Source organism: Saccopteryx leptura, chromosome 1 (genome assembly GCF_036850995.1).
Source record: "Saccopteryx leptura isolate mSacLep1 chromosome 1, mSacLep1_pri_phased_curated, whole genome shotgun sequence".
In the NCBI taxonomy this organism is placed as follows: domain Eukaryota; kingdom Metazoa; phylum Chordata; class Mammalia; order Chiroptera; family Emballonuridae; genus Saccopteryx; species Saccopteryx leptura.
Genome location: NC_089503.1, coordinates 249,426,680 through 249,448,029, shown reverse-complemented (window position 1 = coordinate 249,448,029; position 21,350 = coordinate 249,426,680). Strand labels below are relative to the sequence as shown.

At 41.8% G+C, this 21,350-nt stretch overlaps 1 protein-coding gene across 4 annotated transcripts in view; it reads right to left on the bottom strand.

Moving 5' to 3' along the window:
* The window catches only part of ADGRE1 (adhesion G protein-coupled receptor E1), a 92,442-nt gene that overhangs the window by 70,892 nt on the left and 200 nt on the right, over positions 1–21,350 (bottom strand). The window lies entirely within an intron of this gene.

Here is a 21,350-nt window from a genome sequence, read left to right as displayed (position 1 = left end):
GAATTTCAAATTACACACACAATAAATAATTTTATCAATGTTGCAAATTATTCATGAAGTAAGGTCAGAGAAGTGGTATATATGAAATATTGATTATAAAGTGATGTAATATTCAGGGGGAAATGGCAAGTACTATTAGGTGTTGTATGTTATAGACTTTTTTTTTTTCAAATAATTTTATTTTTTTTAATGGGGCGACATCAATAAATATAGACTTTCAAAAGAGAAGGCATCCTCCTCCTAAGATCAGCATTAGAAATGTCTCCTGGTGACCTGGCCGGTTGGCTCGGTAGTAGAGGGTCAGCCTGCCATGTGGAAGTCCCAGGTTCAATTCCCGGTCAAGGCATACAGGAGAAGCGACCATCTGCTTCTTTCCCCCTCCACCCCGACTTCCCCTCCAATAGCCATGGCTCAATAGGGTCAAGCAAGTTGATCCCAGGTGCTGAGGATGGCTCCATGGCCTTGCCTCAGGCACTAAAATAGCTCAATTGCTGAGCAATGGAGCAATGGCCCCGATGTGCAGAGCATATCCCCCAGTCGGGGACTTGCTGTGTGGATCTTGGTTGGAGCACATGCCAGAGTCTGCCTCTGCCTTCCTGCCTCTCACTTAATAAGAAAAAGAAATGTCTGCTGGCACTTTTTTTTTTTAAGGTAAAGCACTTTGGCCCTGGCCAATTGCTCAGTTGATAGAGCATCATCCTTATGCACTGAGGTCACAGGTTCAATTACCAGTCAGGGCACATATGAGAGGCAATCAATGAGTGTACAACTAAGTGGAAGAAATTGATGCTTCTCCCCCCCCCCCCCCATATTCTCATTCTCTTTCTCTCTCTCTCTCTCTCTCTCTCTCCTCCAATCAATGGAAAAACTCTCTCAAAAAAATTAAAGACGAAAGAACTTTATTGAAGGTGTCTTGGCAAAAATAAAAGCCATTGCATTTTAGGCTCAATAAAGCTGAGAGGTAAACAAGCTCTAAGATCTTTTAGTAAGAGGAAGGCTTTACTCAAATCTCTAAGAAGTTTGCAGCATCATTCAAACCATTTTTTAGGGGAGTTCAAAATCTCAGTATAATGAGCTTCAAACAATAAGACTGTTTTCATATTGGATGATTATGGGGATGAGGCAAAGTTGTCAGTATTATTGATGTCCATTCTAATTCCCTATTGGGGCCAGTGTGTCCCTTCTCCAGAAAATTAGCCTCAGCTTAACATAACCTGTTAACACCTCCCCTCTACAAGGGCATCACATAGCCAATAACTGACTTGACACAAGATTTAAAAGGCTGGTCCCCTGCCTCAAAATGGGACCGGTGCCGAGTTATAATGCATACTCCAGAGCTCACTGGGATTAGGAAGGACCCAGGCCCTCATCCGACCCCATGCTGATTTCACTCTCTCTTCTCAGAGCACTCCTTCAATAAGTCATGGGCACCAAAATCCTTGTCTCAGGCTCCACCTTCAGGAACCTGACCTGAGTTGCATACTCTCATTTTAAGAATAGTGTTTGCACTGAAATTACTAGAGTGTTGTTAGTGGAAACTTAAACAAAAAGGTATTTGGAAGACTCTGCAGAATCAAGACATGGTGGTCCTATACCATCTGGGTCTGTGTAAGTGCACTTGTGATATTTGCACAAGGATGAAATTGCCTAATGATACATTTCTCAGAACATATCCCTGTTGTTAAGCAACGATGACTGTATTTGTAAAAACCAAGAGTCATCCTTCATGATTTAGAATACCACAATAGTGTCCTGTTTCTCTTTCCTTAACACATTCATTCAACAAATATTATTGAGTCAGTCTGTGAACCCAATCTTCTGTTATATTATGAGCATACAGAGATGAATGAGCCAAAAAACTAATGGGAAATCTGGTTATCACCCATAACATCTGATTATCACCCATTATGCTGAGTATTACAAATAACACACTGATAACTTTAGGTACAATGGAACAGAATGTTAACACAGAGAGGCTACCAGATGACTTAGAACCCTCAGTTGAAATCTTTTCTGTGAGTAGATCTTATGTTATCTTCTAACTACTATATTTCTAATGATTTTCTTAACAGTTTTTCAATTTTTTTCAACTATTTTGATATTTGGAGAAAAAAGCACATTGTAGGTGATCCATAAATATCACTTGAGAGAATGGGTCTGTATTTTTTGGACACTATAAATTATTTTACTTATAAGAGTGTAAAGTTATTTCAATTCCTACCTATGAAACTTGAGAACCATGCAGATATTATTTATTTATTTATTTATCTATCTATCTATCTATTTATATTCAGTGAGAGGAGGGGAGGCAGAGACACACTCACACATGCATCCCAAACCGGGATCCATCTGGCAAGCCCACTAGGGGGCGATGCTCTGCCTATATGGGGCATTGCTCCATTGCTCAACAACCATGCTATTCTTAGCACCTGAGGTGGAGGCCCATGAAGCCATTCTCAGTGCCTGGGGCCAACTTGCTCCAATCAAGCCATGGCTACAGGAAGGGAAGAGAAAGAGAAAGAAGTGAGAGGGTGAAGGGTGGAGAAGCAGATGGGCATTTCTCCTGTGTGCCCTGACTGGGAATCGAACTTCGGATATCCACACACTGGGCCGATGCTCTACCACTGAGCCAACCAGCCAGGGCCAAGATTTTATTTTGAATTTTTCTCCCTCTAGTAGGGGCATGTGAGACCTCAGGGATAAAGAAATTCAGGCTTCCAGGAGAAAGAGGGTGACAGAGTAGGCAAACATTCCAACTGCCACCTCCCCAGGACTGTCGGGAGCCGATCCACTAATGCTGGCTAACTAGGTCACAGCAGAAGAAGATCCACAACTGCTGGTTGACAAAGTCACAGCAAAAGAAGATAGAGTCACCGCAGTAAAGACCAACAGCTGCGGGTTGACAAAGTCACCGCAAGGAAAGGCACGATACTTCCCCCTTTAACTTTTTAAATTAATCTGGCCTTATATCCCCCCTTTTTTCTGGGTGTGTGCTATTAATTATGGCACAGGGATAATAGTACCGTGCTTTCCCTGTAGATTCGTAGTGATTTCTTTGGAAATGAGACAGAGGGTGTGAGTTCCACAGAAAAGCCTGTAAGCCCCTTGAACTGGGCTCATAAGACATAAGAGGCTGGCTATGATATCCCTCATAAAGGGTTAAGTTTGTAGGAGAATTCCTTCTTAATCATGTTAAAAAGAATAGATTGTGACTTGTGAATGGGTAGGAAGCAGTGGCTGTGCACAGAGCACCCTTAGGCCTTCATTTAACATTTTTTCCTCCCTAGCCTTTTCATGTGATAAAGTAGAGAAACATTCCTTTCTTCCTGCTTCTTTGATCTGCAAATAGTGGTATATTCTGAGAAGAATAGAGTCAGAACTTAACTAGTGTTTAAATATAATAAATAAATAATATTTGATTAGACAATAGTATCTTAGGTAAGGTATAGTAGGATGGCCCATTGTGTGGCCTAGGATGAGAGCGTAGTCAGCAAGAAAAGAATGTTTTACTAAGAGAATTGTCTTCTGACTAAAGGCAATTGCTAGGCTTTCTCAATGAGATGTTCTCATGAGATTTAAAAATGTAGGGAAATCCATGGAATGTCTTGTGTTGCTGCTGGGCTATCTTGCAAGTGCACTCTGCATATCTTTGGATGAAAGCTATTCTTGATGTTATGTTAATTTCTATAGAGGCAAGCCTTTTAGAACTAATACTCTAAAAGCTTTTACTGATGTTGTTATCGTTATTCAAGTTATTTTGTATTTTGAATAATTTGCTACCTGACTTGTGACTCATAGATGTAAATTAACTGTTATCCCGAAACATGAAAACATAGTGAAACAAAAGTAATAATTAACACCATGTGATTGTAACTCGGTGTGCGTGTATAAAAAGGGAGCTATACTAGCATTTGGTAGAGATGCCTGGCAGTAAATGCTAACCGGAGAATAAAGAGAAAGAAAAGAATTCGGCTCTCTCACTCGATTTCGCCGACGCCGTCTCTTCCTGTGGGACCCCTGGATCCCCCCCCGGGGCTGGACCCCGGCATTTGGCGCCCGATACAGGGACCTACAGGTAATCCCCCCTCGTTGTCTCGGGACGGCTAGGACTCCACTCAGGGTGCTGCAGACCCCCCTGTAAGAAAGACAGGGTGAGATAGGTGGAGAATTTCAGAACTTAAGATTTTGAGAAGTCATGGGCCATACTGAGTCTAAAGAAAGAAGACTCTTTATAAAAGTCATTAAGTATACACTTTCTAAAAAAGGAGTTAATGTTTCCACTAAACAAGTAGCTCGTTTTATGAAATTCGTACAAAAATGTTCTCCATGGTTTCCAGATGAGGGAACGCTTGATTTCGAGAAATGGGTTCAAGTTGGAGAAGATTTAAAACTTTATTATGAGGTACATGGACCAGAAAAGGTTCCAGTTGATACATTTGCTTTATGGAGCTTGATTAAAGATGCCTTAAATCCAGAACATGAGATGCATAGACTTTCTAAGGCAACTGCTCCTCCAAAAGAAGAGACTCCGTTAATTAGAAATAGAAGGCAGTCTCAAGATACTACAAATCATGCTATGGCCTCTTTAAAATTAAGTAAACATCAGGATGATAGTGAAAATCATTTATCTCCAAAAGATGAGGCTGAATTAGAAGATGAGGCAGCTAAATATAATAGGGATAATGAGGATTGGAAGTCAAAAACAGTCTTGCCCATATTATATCCCTCCAAGACTGACAAAAAGGATGAAAATAAGGCTATTAAAATGTCTTTGCCTCTACCAGTACAATCACCAGATGTTAATGAAAAGAAAAAATCATCAGGGTTAACAGGGTTGCAGAAGGCAATTCAAGCTTCTTGCGACCAAGGGGAAACTGATTTGGCATTATGTTTCCCTGTGGCTGTGGCTGGTGAATTTGATGAGGAGGATCCTACATGGGAGCCGCTTTCTTATAAATTATTGAAAGAGTTGAAAATGGCTTGCAGTCAATATGGACCCACCTCTCCTTATACTATGTCTTTGATGGAAACAGTTTCTCATAATTGGATGACTCCTTATGATTGGGAACAAGTGGCTAAAGCTTGTTTATCTGGAGGAAATTATCTCCTTTGGAGAGCTGAATATGAGGAGCAAGCTAAACAACAGGCAGTTAGGAATCGGAGGACACATAATCCTGTGATTAGAGAAATGATTACGGGAGAAGGAGAATTTGCTGATGTTAGTGAACAGTTAAAACTTTCTAAACCAGCTTTGATACAAGTGAATAATTGTGCTATATCAGCTTGGAGAAAGTTGCCAGCTTTGTCTGGTGGAGATGTTACTGTGGTAGGAGTAAAACAGAAAGGTGATGAACCTTATGAGGAGTTTGTTGCTCGGTTGATTCAAGCAGTAAGAAGAGTTATTTCAAATGAGGCGGCAGGAGATATTATAATTAAACAGTTGGCTTATGAAAATGCTAATTCCACTTGCCAGGCTATGTTGCGGTCAGTGAGGAGAGAAGGAACGATAGGAGATTTCATCAAAGCCTGTCAGGATGTAAATCCTGCTTTTGTTCAGGGAGTAACTATTGCTGCAGCTTTAAAAGGAGAAACGTATCCTCAATTTATTAAGACCATGTATCAAGGAAAAATGCCTTCTGTCAATGAAGCTTCCTCTAAGGGAAGTCTTACTTGCTTTACTTGTAATCAAACGGGCCACTTTAGCCGACAATGCCCTAACAAGAGTGGGCAAGCAGGCCCAGGAGTGCAAGGGACAGCTCCCGTAATTAATAATGCTAATAATAATGTCCCATTGCCTAAGACTTTGTGTCCACGCTGTCAAAAAGGATATCATTGGGCAAAGCAGTGCCGTTCTAAATTTCACAAAAACGGACAGCCATTAGGACCAAATTTAGGAATAGAATGGCAGCCCCCACATAATTCAAATCTGACAAGTAATCAAAGTAGCAATCAGGGAAACTGGCAAGGGGGCCAGCCTCAGGCCCCGATAACAATTGGGGCCAGCCTGAATCCATTTGTCAACTCCGGTCCATCTCAGACCCCACTCGGGCCTCCCCCGTGGCTCCATGCAAAATATGAGAAGCAAGCCTCTTGTGGAGGTTGAAATGGAGGGATTCCGGCTGCTGGTTGCAGCAGCTATTAGAAGTCAAGAATGATTAGAAGACTGAGATGAGTTTTAAAGTTGTGTTATTATCTGATTTTCTTTAGTAAATAGAAGGACTTAAGAGTTTGGAAAAATTACAGTTTTTTTTTTTTTGTTCTCCTCTTTCTCTCAACTCATTTTATTTCTTTCCTGTTCTATGCCTGAAAAGAGGGCAAAGGGAACACCTGTTTGAATATGGCTAAACAAAATCTCATAAACGGCCGTTCTTGAAACTTTTCAAGAGAGAGTTCTGTTTAGTTTCTATCCTTAATGTTCCAATCAAAATAGCCCTGTGTAAAAATCAAGCAGGCCATACTCTAATCTCTAAATCCCGGGTTTCTCTCTAATCTGTCTGATTTGTCTACTTTGTCTGATTCTTGTTTGTGTTTGGTCTTTGTTTAATGTTGTCTAAATGTAATTTTTTAAGTTTTTGCATGCAAAAATTGAATATGCCGGCTCTAATATTATAAAAATATCATTCCTACAAATTTATAATTTTAATTGAAACAAGTAAAGCGCGCTCATTTAAATTTAAATAGTATGAAATATGAATCCTAAAGAATTGTTGATTTTGACTAAACTGCTTCAAGCTTCAGGCTACTTGCTGCCGCTACAGAGCATGAAGCAGAGTAGGTTTGCCTAACAAAGTTGTAGATTTTTTTAATATAGAAAAATAATGAAAGCCACACTAGAATTTTCCAGCTTTAACGTATTCTTTAAATTGCCTGTTAATTAATGGAGTAGAAATGTTTTTATGAATATAGAAAACTCATATACTGGAACTCCTGCAAATCTTCTTTATCATGCTTTTTACTTTAAAAAAATTTTTTTTGAATGCTGATATACAGGATTATACAACACCTGAGACACTGGAATCTGGATCTGGATAAGCCTAAACCAATGGCAAAGTGGAAGGATTTATTGACAGGTCAATGGAAAGGTCCAGATGTAATTTTAACTCAAGGGAGAGGGTATGCTTGTATATTTCCACAGGACGCTGACTCGCCTCTCTGAATCCCAGACCGGCTGATTCGCCATGTCTCACCGGAGGTCTCCGCTGCCGCTGCCGCCCTCTCCTTATCTCCCTCCTCCTCCTCCTTATACACCATCCAGTCCGGAGGAGACTTCTGTGCCACCCGCGTCATCAGTGACTTCCCAGCAGAGGTCATCAAGGAGCTCTCCGTATGATCCTGTTACTCGAGGGATACAGCGATTGTCACTACAGGAAGCTAGACGACCTCCCTATCAACGGATGGCTCGCTCTACTCGAACTGTCAACCCACCAACCTGGGGCCAGTTGAAGGTGTTGTCTGAAAGAGCTGATTCAATTTGTCGTCAACAAAATATAGAGGGTAACCCTGTTAATATGTTTATTGCTATGCTAGCTGTACTTTCAATTCAGGTACTTAATGTTGAGGCTACTGAACAAAACAAATCTTATTGGGCTTATATTCCAAATCCACCATTAGTTAAGCCTGTTACTTGGGGAGGAGATGATATACCTGTGTTTAATAATCATACTAAGTTTTTGGGAGGATCATGTAGTTCTTTTATTATGCATAAAACTAATTCAAATTTCTCATTTCATGGGAAAACGGATAAGGTACCTATATGTTTTATGTTTAATAATACTCACAAGATTTCTGGGTGTTTTCCTACTACACTTAAGACTATTTTGACTGACTCTCCTAAAAGTAATAAACCTGGACACCCAACAAGAGACTTATGGTCTCTCACAATTTTAATGCCTGGAGGCCCTGACACCCATGAGTATAATCCTGTTACATTGCCTCCTAAGGGATTTCACCCATGTGAACTTTATCCTCCAAAAAAGGCAACTCAAGAGCCTTACTGGTGGTCTGTGGAGAATAGATTTGGTTTTCCCCCATGGCAAGAATGTGCATATTACAATTATATGAATTATACTGCATATGCTGTTAATTTCACTGTACAAGATTGGTCTAGTCCTTATTCTGAATATGATTATAGAAAATTAGTACAGAAAATGAAAGACGATTACAGTTGGTCAGATAAATATAATCCTTTAAATAAAATCGTCACACGTTGGCAGTCTGCTGGATGGATACCTGCACAGCTGACTTATCAGGATGAATTAACCACCAGGTATCAAACAAAGCTTTGGCAGCTAATTGCAGCTGCTGCACCAGCATATTTGGTTAGGCCTTACCCTTATCCTGCTCAGAATATTTTTGTTCAGGCTTGTGTACAGGCTCCTTATGTACTCTTGATTGCTACAATGGACAGTAATCTTTCTGTTAGTACTTATAATTCTATGCTTAGCATTTCCTGCTCTCGCTGTGTTTTAACAAACTGTCTATCTTATGACACCAAAGCTCAAGTTATGTTTATTTTGCGGCAGCCACCTTATGTGATGTTACCTGTTAGTCTGTCTCAGCCTTGGTATGATGACCCAGGGTTGCATGCACTACAGGCTGCTTCTGAAGCGCTTGCTCACCATCGAGGAAAGCGATTTGTTGCCGAATTGATTTTGGGAATTACTGCTCTTATTGCTATTATAGGATCTGTAGCTGCTTCCACCACTGCTTTAGCTCAATCAGTTCACACTGCAAATCATGTGGATAGTTTATCTCGTAATATATCTCTTGCATTAGCAGTACAGGAGACTATAGATAGGAAGTTAGAATTGAAAGTGAATGCTTTAGAAGAGGCTTTTATTCACATATGTAATGAGTTGTTAGCTATGAAAGCTAGAATGACTCTTAGATGCCATGCAGGATTCAGGTGGATATGTGTGACTCCTTTAGAATACAATCAGTCTATCATAGCATGGAATAATGTACAGAATCATTTGTTAGGTGTATGGAATAATAGTGATATTAGTTTAGATTTGAGGGAATTACATCAGCAGATACAAAATTTAGGACATTCAGGCTCTTTAGTCTCTGCCTCAGAAGTAGCTAATCAATTTGTTGAAAACATTAAAAGTATGTTTTCTATGCATGGCCTGACCTCTCTGGCTACTGATATAGGCATAATAATAGCTGTGGCAATTATCACTCTTCTTGTCCTTCCAGTCATGTTCCGACTTTTAAACAACAATCACAGGGAAATAGCGGTGAAAATACAAAAGCTTTATTTAAATAATAAAAAAGGGGGAGATGTCGGGAGCCGATCCACTAATGCTGGCTAACTAGGTCACAGCAGAAGAAGATCCACAACTGCTGGTTGACAAAGTCACAGCAAAAGAAGATAGAGTCACCGCAGTAAAGACCAACAGCTGCGGGTTGACAAAGTCACCGCAAGGAAAGGCACGATACTTCCCCCTTTAACTTTTTAAATTAATCTGACCTTATATCCCCCCTTTTTTCTGGGTGTGTGCTATTAATTATGGCACAGGGATAATAGTACCGTGCTTTCCCTGTAGATTCGTAGTGATTTCTTTGGAAATGAGACAGAGGGTGTGAATTCCACAGAAAAGCCTGTAAGCCCCTTGAACTGGGCTCATAAGACATAAGAGGCTGGCTATGATATCCCTCATAAAGGGTTAAGTTTGTAGGAGAATTCCTTCTTAATCATGTTAAAAAGAATAGATTGTGACTTGTGAATGGGTAGGAAGCAGTGGCTGTGCACAGAGCACCCTTAGGCCTTCACTTAACATTTTTTCCTCCCTAGCCTTTTCATGTGATAAAGTAGAGAAACATTCCTTTCTTCCTGCTTCTTTGATCTGCAAATAGTGGTATATTCTGAGAAGAATAGAGTCAGAACTTAACTAGTGTTTAAATATAATAAATAAGTAATATTTGATTAGACAATAGTATCTTAGGTAAGGTATAGTAGGATGGCCCATTGTGGCCTAGGATGAGAGCGTAGTCAGCAAGAAAAGAATGTTTTACTAAGAGAATTGTCTTCTGACTAAAGGCAATTGCTAGGCTTTCTCAATGAGATGTTCTCATGAGATTTAAAAATGTAGGGAAATCCATGGAATGTCTTGTGTTGCTGCTGGGCTATCTTGCAAGTGCACTCTGCATATCTTTGGATGAAAACTATTCTTGATGTTATGTTAATTTCTATAGAGGCAAGCCTTTTAGAACTAATACTCTAAAAGCTTTTACTGATGTTGTTATCGTTATTCAAGTTATTTTGTATTTTGAATAATTTGCTACCTGACTTGTGACTCATAGATGTAAATTAACTGTTATCCCGAAACATGAAAACATAGTGAAACAAAAGTAATAATTAACACCATGTGATTGTAACTCGGTGTGCGTGTATAAAAAGGGAGCTATACTAGCATTTGGTAGAGATGCCTGGCAGTAAATGCTAACCGGAGAATAAAGAGAAAGAAAAGAATTCGGCTCTCTCACTCGATTTCGCCGACGCCGTCTCTTCCTGTGGGACCCCTGGATCCCCCCCCGGGGCTGGACCCCGACACAGGACCAAGTTGGATTACAACTTAATTTAAGAACAATCATCTTGAAAAACCAACTTTGGACTAAAACTAAGAGGAATTTATAACCAAGGATCACCAAAGAAGCCACACAGAGACTGGTAGGAAGGGCAGAGACACGGAAAGGGCTTCCCCACTCCCAGGAGCGAGCAGCAGCCCAGAGGGACTCTCACAGCAAGGTGGGTTGCCCTGAGAGGTGTAGGTCCTCAGCCCCAGGACCAGAGCCCTAGCCTAGAGCTCCAGAGCCTAGAAGAGGCACCCAGACAGCATTGAGCTGTGAAAAGAGCCGAGTTTCTGTCCATGAGAAAGAGACTCACCTCTCAGATGCAGACTCTGTTTTAAAGGGCCCGCACAGAAAACCTCATTTATAGCTACGTACCCAGGGCTCTGGCGGGGAGAGCTGAGAGGACTAGAGTTGTGGGAGGAGAGTGTAAAGTTGGAGGCTCAGGAAAAGACACTGTGGGGGACAAAAACTGGAACCCCTGTGCTGAGTCATACTCTAGTACTGCAGTCGCCCTCTTTCTTGGGTGGAGCAATCCCCTCTGAGTGGCATCTGCCTGGAGAAAAGAAGCTGCTCTGCCCTCGGGAGTCTCTCCTACCCCAGACAGGCAACAGGTTGTTCTGAGAGGCCAGGAAGCAGGGAGTGCTGTCAGTGTCTCAGTTTTCTGGTGTTGAGAACAAAGCTCCCCCCACCCCACCCCACCCCACACACTCTTGAGTCTATGACTGATGCTTCCACCTCACAAAAGACTCAGTTGAATCTGTCCAGAGAGTGGGCAGACCGCACCTCTGAGTCTCAGAGGCCACATCCACTGGACTCCTGGGGCCACACCCTATTGAAGTCTGTGAAAAAAGTCTGGACAGACTGACACCAGGGGCCGAGGGGCGGAGCCACACCCACCACCCTTCCTAATCCCCGAATTGCTGCAGGCTTTAGACCAGGGGTCGAGAAACTTTTTGGCTGAGAGAGCCATAAACGCCACATATTTTAAAATGTAATTCCATGAGAGCTATACAATGACCCGTGAATGTTACGCATTATCCAATAAAAATTTGGGGTTGTCCCGGAGGACAGCTGTGATTGGCTCCAGCCACCCGCAACCATGAACATGAGCGGTAGGAAATGAATGGATTGTAATACATGAGAATGTTTTATATTTTTTAAGTTATTATTTTTTTTTATTAAAGATTTGTCTGCGAGCCAGATGCAGCCATCAAAAGAGCCACATCTGGCTCGCAAGCCATAGGTTCTCAACCCCTCCTCTAGACTCTAGCATAGGTTTTTTCAGGGCTGAGCCTAACAAGCAGCCAGCAGACAGAGGCTGCAAGAGGTGGGAATCAGGGAAACTTGGCGGTTTAAGCAGACTTTCCTCCAGGACCAGAGTGGATAAAAGCCAGCCTAGGCATGCAACTAGGTATTTCCATGTGCACCTGGGCCCAGTAAAGGCAGCCACAAACTCTTAATTGCTTGTAGCTCCAAGAAGATTTAGGGCCAGTCACAGGCAGTGTCTCCCAATGGTCTGTGCTGGGATCTTGCTAGGGAGGCCCAGTGCTGGCACATCCAGGGGTCAGCTGCAGACAGCATCGATTCAGGACCTAACAACCCTTGCTAGAGTGGTATCCTAAGGAAAAGCACCTCACATCAGGCCCAGCTGAGGCGAATTCCACTCTCTGTGATCAGCACCAGCACAGCAGCCCATGTGCATTGGATAGGGTAGAGCTTCACAGTCAGCCAGCCTGGGCACTGGATATTCTATTCTGCTAGGCTAGATTCCACAGGGGGGAAGGGAGAGAGGTTTGGAGTATGGACATTTAAAGTGTGGTCCCTGTGAGTCTATTGTTGGATCTGGTTAAGGGGCTTAGCCACTTTTGGGAGGGGCACAGTCAGCCCCAGGAGAGGGCTCTCTCAGTCTTTCTCCCTGAGACCAGGGTCTCAACAGCTGAAAGAACTTCTGCAGAGTAGATTGTCGGCCACACTCAGTCTGAACCTGCTGTTCACCTTATTGGGGAGAAATAAAATTTGAGTTTCCAGCAGTGCCTGAGGGATCAAGCTCTGTAGTAGGGGCCATTCCCTGTACTGAGCTCCTGAACAAAAGACTCCTGAACTGAGGGGTCCCACAAATGTTGTTTTCACAACCTCAGCTGCCGTAACCCACTAAGTGTGCAACCTGTAGAGGGGTTGGTTGGGTGAGGCCAATCTGAGCCCACACTACAGTCTTACTACAGAAGACTCTGTGAGAAGATCAGGCAGCTGCAAGAGAAGGAGAAGAAGCTGAAAAGTGGAGACAAAGCTTACAGAGCTTGGGGCTTTTATGGAGCTGTTTTCATCTCTAAGCAAGAGGAAACTGATCCTTATACAAAGGTTGGCCCCTCTCACAGTATCCAGACACAGAAAATGCAGATATAGTGAAAAGTGCAGCAGCTGCAGACTGGCAGCCCACAGTGGGTTACAAACAACAGCTGACACCAACCCAAGAAGAACCAGAGCCAACACTACTGGTAGTGGGTGGCAGACAGCACCAACCCTAGACTCAACTACCTACACAAGCAGCACACCCAAAGGTGGAGTCTAGTAGGCACCAGACACTGTGGAGAATAAATATGCCCAACAGGACAGATATTGCACAGTGCGTAATACATATAATCAAGGATGACCCTTAGAGCCAGCCAGCCTGAAGGGATAAACATACCCACAAAAAGACCAACTGCATCTAATACTCATATACAACAAGAGGGAAAACAGTACCCTCAAGAAGCATTCCTAGAACAAGAAAAACAAGTGACATAGAGGACAGTACCACCAAGCCCATCTTCTTCATAAAGACCACACAAAAATTTCAAAGTCAGGCCCTGGCCGGTTGGCTCAGTGGTAGAGGGTCAGCCTGGCATGCAGGAGTCCCGGATTCGATTCCCGGCCAGGGCACACAGGAGAAACACCCATCTGCTTCTCCACCCCTCCCCCTCTCCTTCCTCTCTGTCTCTCTCTTCCACTCCCACAGCCAGGACTCCATTGGAGCAAAGTTGGCCCGGGCACTGAGGATGGCTCCATGGCCTCTGCCTCAGGCACTAGAATGGCTCTGATTGCAACAGAGTAACACCCCAGATGGGCAAAGCATCGCCCCCTGGTGGGCATGCCGGGTGGGTCCCGGTCGGGCGCATGTGGAAGTCTGTCTGACTGCCTCCCCGTTTCCAACTTCATAAAAATACCAAAAAAAGGCCCTGGCCGGTTGGCTCAGTGGTAGAGTGTTGGCCTGGTGTGCAGAAGTCCCGGGTTCGATTCCTGGCCAGGGCACACAGGAGAGGCGCCCATCTGCTTCTCCACCCCTCACTCTCTCCTTCCTCTCTGTCTCTCTCTTCCCCTCCCGCAGCGAGGCTCCATTGGAGCAAAGATGGCCCGGGCGCTGGGGATGGCTCCTTGGCCTCTGCCCCAGGCGCTAGAGTGGCTCTGGTCACAACAGAGTGACGCCCCGGAGGGGCAGAGCATCGACCCCTGGTGGGCAGAGCATCGCCCCCTGGTGGGTATGCCAGGTGGATCCTGGTTGGGCGCATGTGGGAGTCTGTCTGACTGTCTCTCCCCGTTTCCAGCTTTAGAAAAAAAAAATACAAAAACACACAAAAAAAATTCAAAGTCAAACAGCACTACCTAATACACAGACAAAATGGGTAGACAGAGAAATGTGACCCAAGTGAATCAACAAAAGAAATCCCCAGAAAAAGAACTGAATGAGATGGAAGTAACCAAAATACCAGATGCAGAGTTTAAAACAATGATTTTCAGGATGCTCAAGGATCTTAGAGCAACAATGGATGGACATAATGGGCACCTAAATAAAAAGATAACAAGCATCAAAAAGGACATTGAAATCATAAAAAAGAACCAGTCAGAAATGGCAAATACAATACCAGAAATAAAGAATGCACTAGAAGGAATTAATAGCAGGCTGGATGAAGCAGAGGATCAAATCAGCAATTTAGAGGACAAGATAAATGAAAGTATGGAAGCAGAGCAGCAAAAAGAAAAGAGGCAAAAAAAAGTCTGAGGAAACTCTAAGAGAGCTCTGTGACAACATGAAGAGAAACAACAACCACATCAGAGGGGTTCCTGAAGGAGAAGAGAACAAACAAGGAATAGAGAATCCATCTGAAGAAATCATAGCTGAAAATTCCCCTAAACTGATAAAAAAAATAAAAAGGTCACACAAGTTCAAGAAACACAGATAGTTCCATTAAAGAGGAACCCAAGGAGGCTTACAGAAAGACACATCATAATTAAAGTGTCAAAGTTAAGAGACAAAGAAAGAATACTAAAAGCTGCAAGAGAAAAGCAATTAATTACCTACAGAGGAGCCCCCTAAGGATGACATCTGACTTCTCAATGGGAACACTTGAGGCCAGAAGGAATGGCAAGAAATATTCCAAGTGATGCAAAGCAAGAACCTACAACCAAGATTTCTTTATCCGGCAAGGCTATCTATCATTTAAAGTTGAAGGAGAAATAAAAAGCTTTGCAGACAAAAAAAAAAAAAAAACACTTCAAGGAATTCATTACAACCAAACAAGTAATGCAAGAAATGTTAAGGATCTGGTGTAAAAAGAGCAAAGAAAAAAAAAAACGAGATAAAGAAGATTGTATATTTAAAGAATAAAATGGCAATAAAAAACTACAAAGCGCCCTGGCCAGTTGGCTCAGCGGTAGAGCGTCGGCCTAGCGTGCGGAGGACCCGGGTTCGATTCCCGGCCAGGGCACACAGGAGAAGCGCCCATTTGCTTCTCCACCCCTCCGCCGCGCTTTGCTCTCTGTCTCTCTCTTCCCCTCCCACAGCCAAGGCTCCATTGGAGCAAAGATGGCCCGGGCGCTGGGGATGGCTCTGTGGCCTCTGCCTCAGGCACTAGAGTGGCTCTGGTCACAACATGGCGACACCCAGGATGGGCAGAGCATCGCCCCTGGTGGGCGTGCCGGGTGGATCCCGGTCGGGCGCATGCGGGAGTCTGTCTGACTGTCTCTCCCTGTTTCCAGCTTCAGAAAAATGAAAAAAAACAACAACAACAAAAAAAAAAACTACAAAGCAATAATGACATTAAATGTAAATGGATTAAATGCTCCAATCAAAAGACAGGGTAGCTGCATGGGTAAGAAAACAGGACCCATACATATGCTGTCTACAAGAGACACACCTCAGAACAAAAGATGCGCATAGACCAAAAGTGAAGGAATGGAAAAAGTATTTCATGCAAATGGAAATGAGAAAAAAGCTGAAATACCCATACTTATATCTGACAAAATCAACTTTAAAACAAAGGCTATCATAAGGGATAAAGAAGATCACTACCTAAAGATAGAAGGAGCAATCCAAAAGGAGGATATAACCATTGTAAATATCTATGTGCCTAATATAGGAGCACCGAAATATATAAAGCAGATTTTGATGGATTTAAAGGGCGAGATCAACAGCAATACTGTAAAAGTAGGGGATTTTAATACCCCAGTAACATCAATGGTTAGATCCTCCAAATAGAAAATTAACAAAGAAACAGTGGCTTTAAATGACATACTAGATCAACTGGATTTAATAGATATCTTCAGAACATTTCACCCCAAAGCAGCAGAATACACATTCTTTTCAAGTTCTCATGGTACATCTCTAGGATAGACCACATTTTCAGACACAAAACAAGTCTCAGTAAATTTAAGAAGATTGAAATCATATCAAGCATCTTCTCTGATCACAATGGCATGAAACTAGAAATCAACTACAATAGAAAAACTGAAAAACATTCAAACACTTGGTGGCTAAATAGCATGTTATTAAATAATGAATGGGTTTACAATGAGATTAAGGAAGAAATAAAAAATTTCCTTGAAACAAATGAAAATAAACATACAACAACTCAAAATTTATGGGACACAGCAAAAGCAGTCCTGAGAGGGAAGTTCATAGTTTTACAGGCATACCTGAAGAAGCAAGAAAAAGCTCAAATAAACAACTTAACCTTGCATCTAAAAGAACTAAAAAAAGAAAAAAGAACAAATAAAGTTCAGAGGAAGTAGAAGGAAGGAAATAATAAAGATCAGAGCAGAAATAAATGACATAGAGGCTTAAAAAAATACAGAAGATCAATGAAACTGAGAGCTGGTTCTTTGAAAAGGTAAACAAGATTGATGAACCTTTAACCAGACTCACCAAGAAAAAAAAAAGAGAGGACTCAAATAAATAAAATTAGAAATGAAAGTGGAGAAGAAACAACTGACACCACAGAAATACAAAGGATTGTATGAAAATACTATGAAGAACTGTATGCCAAAAAATTGGACAAGCTAGGTGAAATGGATAAATTCCTAGAAACATATAATCTTCCAAACTCAATCTGGAAGAATCAGAAAACCTAAACAGACCAATTACAACAAATGAATTTGAAGCAGTTATCAAAAAATGCCCAGCAAACCAAAGTCCTGGACCAGATGGTTTCACAGGCAAGTTTTACCAAATATTCAAAGAAGAAATAATACCTATCCTTCTCAACTTATTCAAAAAATTTAAGAGGAAGAAAGACTTCCAAGCTCCTTTTATAAGGCAACCATAATCTTCATTCAAAAACCAGGTAAAGACACTACAAAGAAAGAAAACTATAGGCCAATATCCCTGATGAACTTAGATGCTAAAATGCTCAGCAAAATATTAGCAAACTGAATCCAGCAATACATGAAAAAACCATACATCGTGATCAGGTGGGATTTATTCTGGGGAGCCAAGGCTGGTACAATGTTCACAAATCAATCAATGTGATTCATCACATAAACAAAAGGAAGGAGAAAAATCACATGATAATATCAATAGATGCAGGAAAAGCACTTGATAATATCCAGCACCCATTTATGATAAAAACTCTTCAGCAAAGTGGGAACATACCTCAACATGATAAAGGCCATCTATGACAGGCCCACAGCCAACATCATACTCAATGGGCAAAACTTAAAAGCAATCCCCTTAAGATTGGGAACAAGGCAGGGATGCCCCCTTTCACCACTCTTATTCAACATAGTTCTGGAAGTCCTAGCCACAGCAATTAGACAAGAAGAAGAAATAAAAAGCATCCAAATTGGAAAAGAAGAAGTAAAACTATCATTTGCTGATGATGTGATATTGTACATAGAAAACCCTAAAGTCTCAGTCAAAAAACTACTGGACCAGCCTGACCAGACAGTGGAGCAGTGGATAGAGCATTGGACTGGGATGCTGAGGACCCAGGTTCGAAACTCCGAAGTTGCCAGCTTGAGTGTGGGCTCATCTGGCTTGAGCAAAATAAAAAATGCTCACCAGCTTAGACCCAAGGTCACTGGCTCAAGCAAGGGGTTACTCGGTCTGCTGAAGGCCCGCGGTCAAGGCACATATGAGAAAGCAATCAATGAACAACTAAGGTGTTGCAACATGCAATGAAAAACTAATGATTGATGCTTCTCATCTCTCTCCATTCCTGTCTGTCTGTCCCTGTCTATCCCTCTCTCTGACTCTCTCTCTCTCTGTCCCTGTGAAGAAAAAAAGAAAAAATAATAAACTTAAAAAAAAAAGAAAAAATTAAAAAAGAAAAACTACTGGACCTGATAAATGAATTCAGCAAGGTGGCAGGATATAAAATTAATATTCAGAAATCAGTGACATTTTTATACACCAACAATAAACTGTCTGAAAGAGAAATTAAGGAAAGAATTCCCTTTACTATTGCAACAACAAAAAAAGTACCAAGGAGTAAATTTAACCAAGGAGGTAAAGGACTTGTATGTGAAAAATTATAAAACATTGATAAAAGAAATCAGGGAAGATACAAACAAGTAGAAGCACATACTGTGTTCATGGATAGGAAGAATAAACATCATTAAAATGTCTATATTACCCAAAGCAATATATAAATTCAATGCAATTCCTATTAAAATACCAATGACATATTTCAGAGATATAGAACAAATATTTCAAAAATTTATATGGAACCAAAAAAGAACATGAATAGCCTCAGCAATCTTGAAAATGAAGAACAAAGTAGGGGGTATCACACTTCCTGATATCAAGTCATACTACAAGGCCATTGTACTCAAACCAGCTTGATACTGGCATAAGAACAGGCATACAGATCAATGAAACAGAATAGAAAACACAGAAATAAACCCACACCTTTATGGTCAATTGATATTTGACAAAGGAGGTAACAGCATACAATGGAGTAAAGACAGTCTCTTTAATAAATGGTGTTGGGAAAATTGGACAGGTACACGCAAAAAATAAAACTAGGACTGCGGCTGCTCTGGCTGTATCTGGGTCACGGTTTCTTTGCCTCTCTTTGAAACTCGGTTTATTGCCTTAAGAACCAGATAAGGAAGACAATCACTTGACTGCTGACGATTTGGAAACGAGGAAATCCTATCCAGACCAAAGGAGTATCTCCCAGCCAAGTCCTGCAAATATAGACCGAGTGAAGATGGGCTCACCCTGGATGTAACAGCAACTCAAACTAGTGGAGAAAGATATCGAGAACCTGGCCAGAGACAAATTGCAAAAGCTGCTCCTGGAGCAAATGGAGCTCCGCAAGAAGCTGGAGCGAGAATTTCAGAGCCTCAAAGATAATTTTCAGGATCAAATGAAGAGGGAATTTGCTTACCGAGAAGAAATGGTGCAACAGCTGCAAATTGTCAGAGACACACTGTGTAACGAACTCGACCAAGAGCGGAAGGCGCGCTCTGCCATCAAGCAGAAGTTAAAAGAAGCCCACGATGCCCTGCACCACTTCTCCTGCAAGATGCTGACTCCCCGCCACTGCACAGGCAACTGCTCCTTCAAACCCCCGTTGTTGCCCTAGGGCCGGCCCGGCTGCACCCACGCGCCCTCAAGCTATGCTGCCTCTTTTTGTAAATACCGCGGCCGAGGCGGCTGAGAGCGAGGAACAAGCCATTGGGATCCGCGATGTAAATACAGCCTCCCGCCCGCCCTCCTCCGGGGTCCAGGGCCATGACCGCCCACTCCAGGCGCCTCAACCCAGGGCCCCGTCTCTGTTTCCAAATGTAAATACTACTCGCCCCACGGTTGAACCCCAGGGCACTGGACCTCTGGGGTTAACTGAACAGAAGGGGATAACAAAGGGAAGAAGGCGGCTTCTCTTCGCCCCTGTACAGTCTCGGACACCCAATTGTGATTACAATGTAGCGACTTCGCTGGCGCTGGTCCCGCGTTTCCCATCCGTCCACTTCTGAAACTTGTTCCTAATGACAAGGTGGCTATGTGCAATGGATATAAGTGTACTGTGAGTCTCCTGGTTCAGCATTGAGTTTAATTTATTTATTCTGTATGTTATTTTGCTTCCTTCTCCTGGGCCTACTTCATATCCCGTTTTGCAGTCCCTTTTGGATTTTGCTTTGTCTATTATTTGTTATAACCTCTTGATGTAACAGCACTTTAAAAAGGGCGACGACTCAAGAGATGGAGACCACCTTGTATCCGTGACTTTTGTTTTTAATAATAATAATAAAAACCTGTCACTTAAAAATAAATAAATAAATAAATAAATAAATAAATAAATAAATAAAACTAGACCACCAACTTACACCATTCACAAAAATAAACTCAAAATGAATAAAAGACTTAAATGTAAGTCATGAAATGTCTTGGAAGAAAACATAGGCATAAATTTTCCAATATCTCTTGTAGCAATATTTTTGCTGATTTATCTCCACAGGCAAGTAAAATAAAGGACAGGATGAACAAATGGGACTATATCAAACTAAAAAGCTTTTGCACAGCAAAAGACACCATGAACAAAATAAAAAGACAACCCACACAATGGGAGAACATATTCATCAATACATCTGATAAGAGGTTAATAACCAAAATTTATAAAGAACTTCTAAAATTCAACACCAGGAAGGTAAACAATCCAATTTAAAAATGGGCAAAAGAACTGAATAGACACTTCTCCAAAAAGGACATACAAATGGCCAGTAGGCATATGAAAAAATGTTCAATGTCCCTAATCATCAGAGAAATGCAAATTAAAACCACAATGAGATACCACTTCACACCTGTCAGAATGGCACTCATTAACAAAACACACAATAAGTGCTGGATAGGGTGTGGAGAAAAGGGAACCCTTCTGAACTACTGGTGGGAATGCAGACTGGTGCAGCCACTGTGGAGAGCTGTATGGAGTTTCCTCAAAATATTAAAAATGGAACTGCCTTTTGACCCAGCTATCCAACTTTTAGAAATATATCCTAAGAATACAAAATCACTGATTCAAAAGAAGATATGCACCCCCATGTTTATTGCAGCACTGTTTACAATAGCTAAGATCCAGAAACAATCCAAGTGTCCATCAGCGGATGAATAGGTTAAAAAGTTAAGGTACATATACACAATAGAATACTACATGGCTGTAAAAAAGAAAGAAATCTTATCTTTTGTGACAGCATGGATGGACCTGAAGATTATTATGCTAAGTGAAATAAGCCAGTCAGAAAAGACAAATATCATCTGATCTCACATATATGTAGAATCTAATGAACAGAGTGAACTGAGGAATGGAATAGAGGCAGAGGCGGGGTCACAGGGACCAGAGGGACAGCAGTCAGAAAGGGGGATGAGGGGATGGGATCAGAGAAGGTAAAGGGATTAGTGAAACTATATATACATAACACAGAGATATAGATAACAGGACAGCAAATCCTAGAAGCAAGGGGGGAGGCAGGTAAGGGGAGGGGGTAAAGGGGGGTATACAAAGGGATACAGGGGTGGGGGT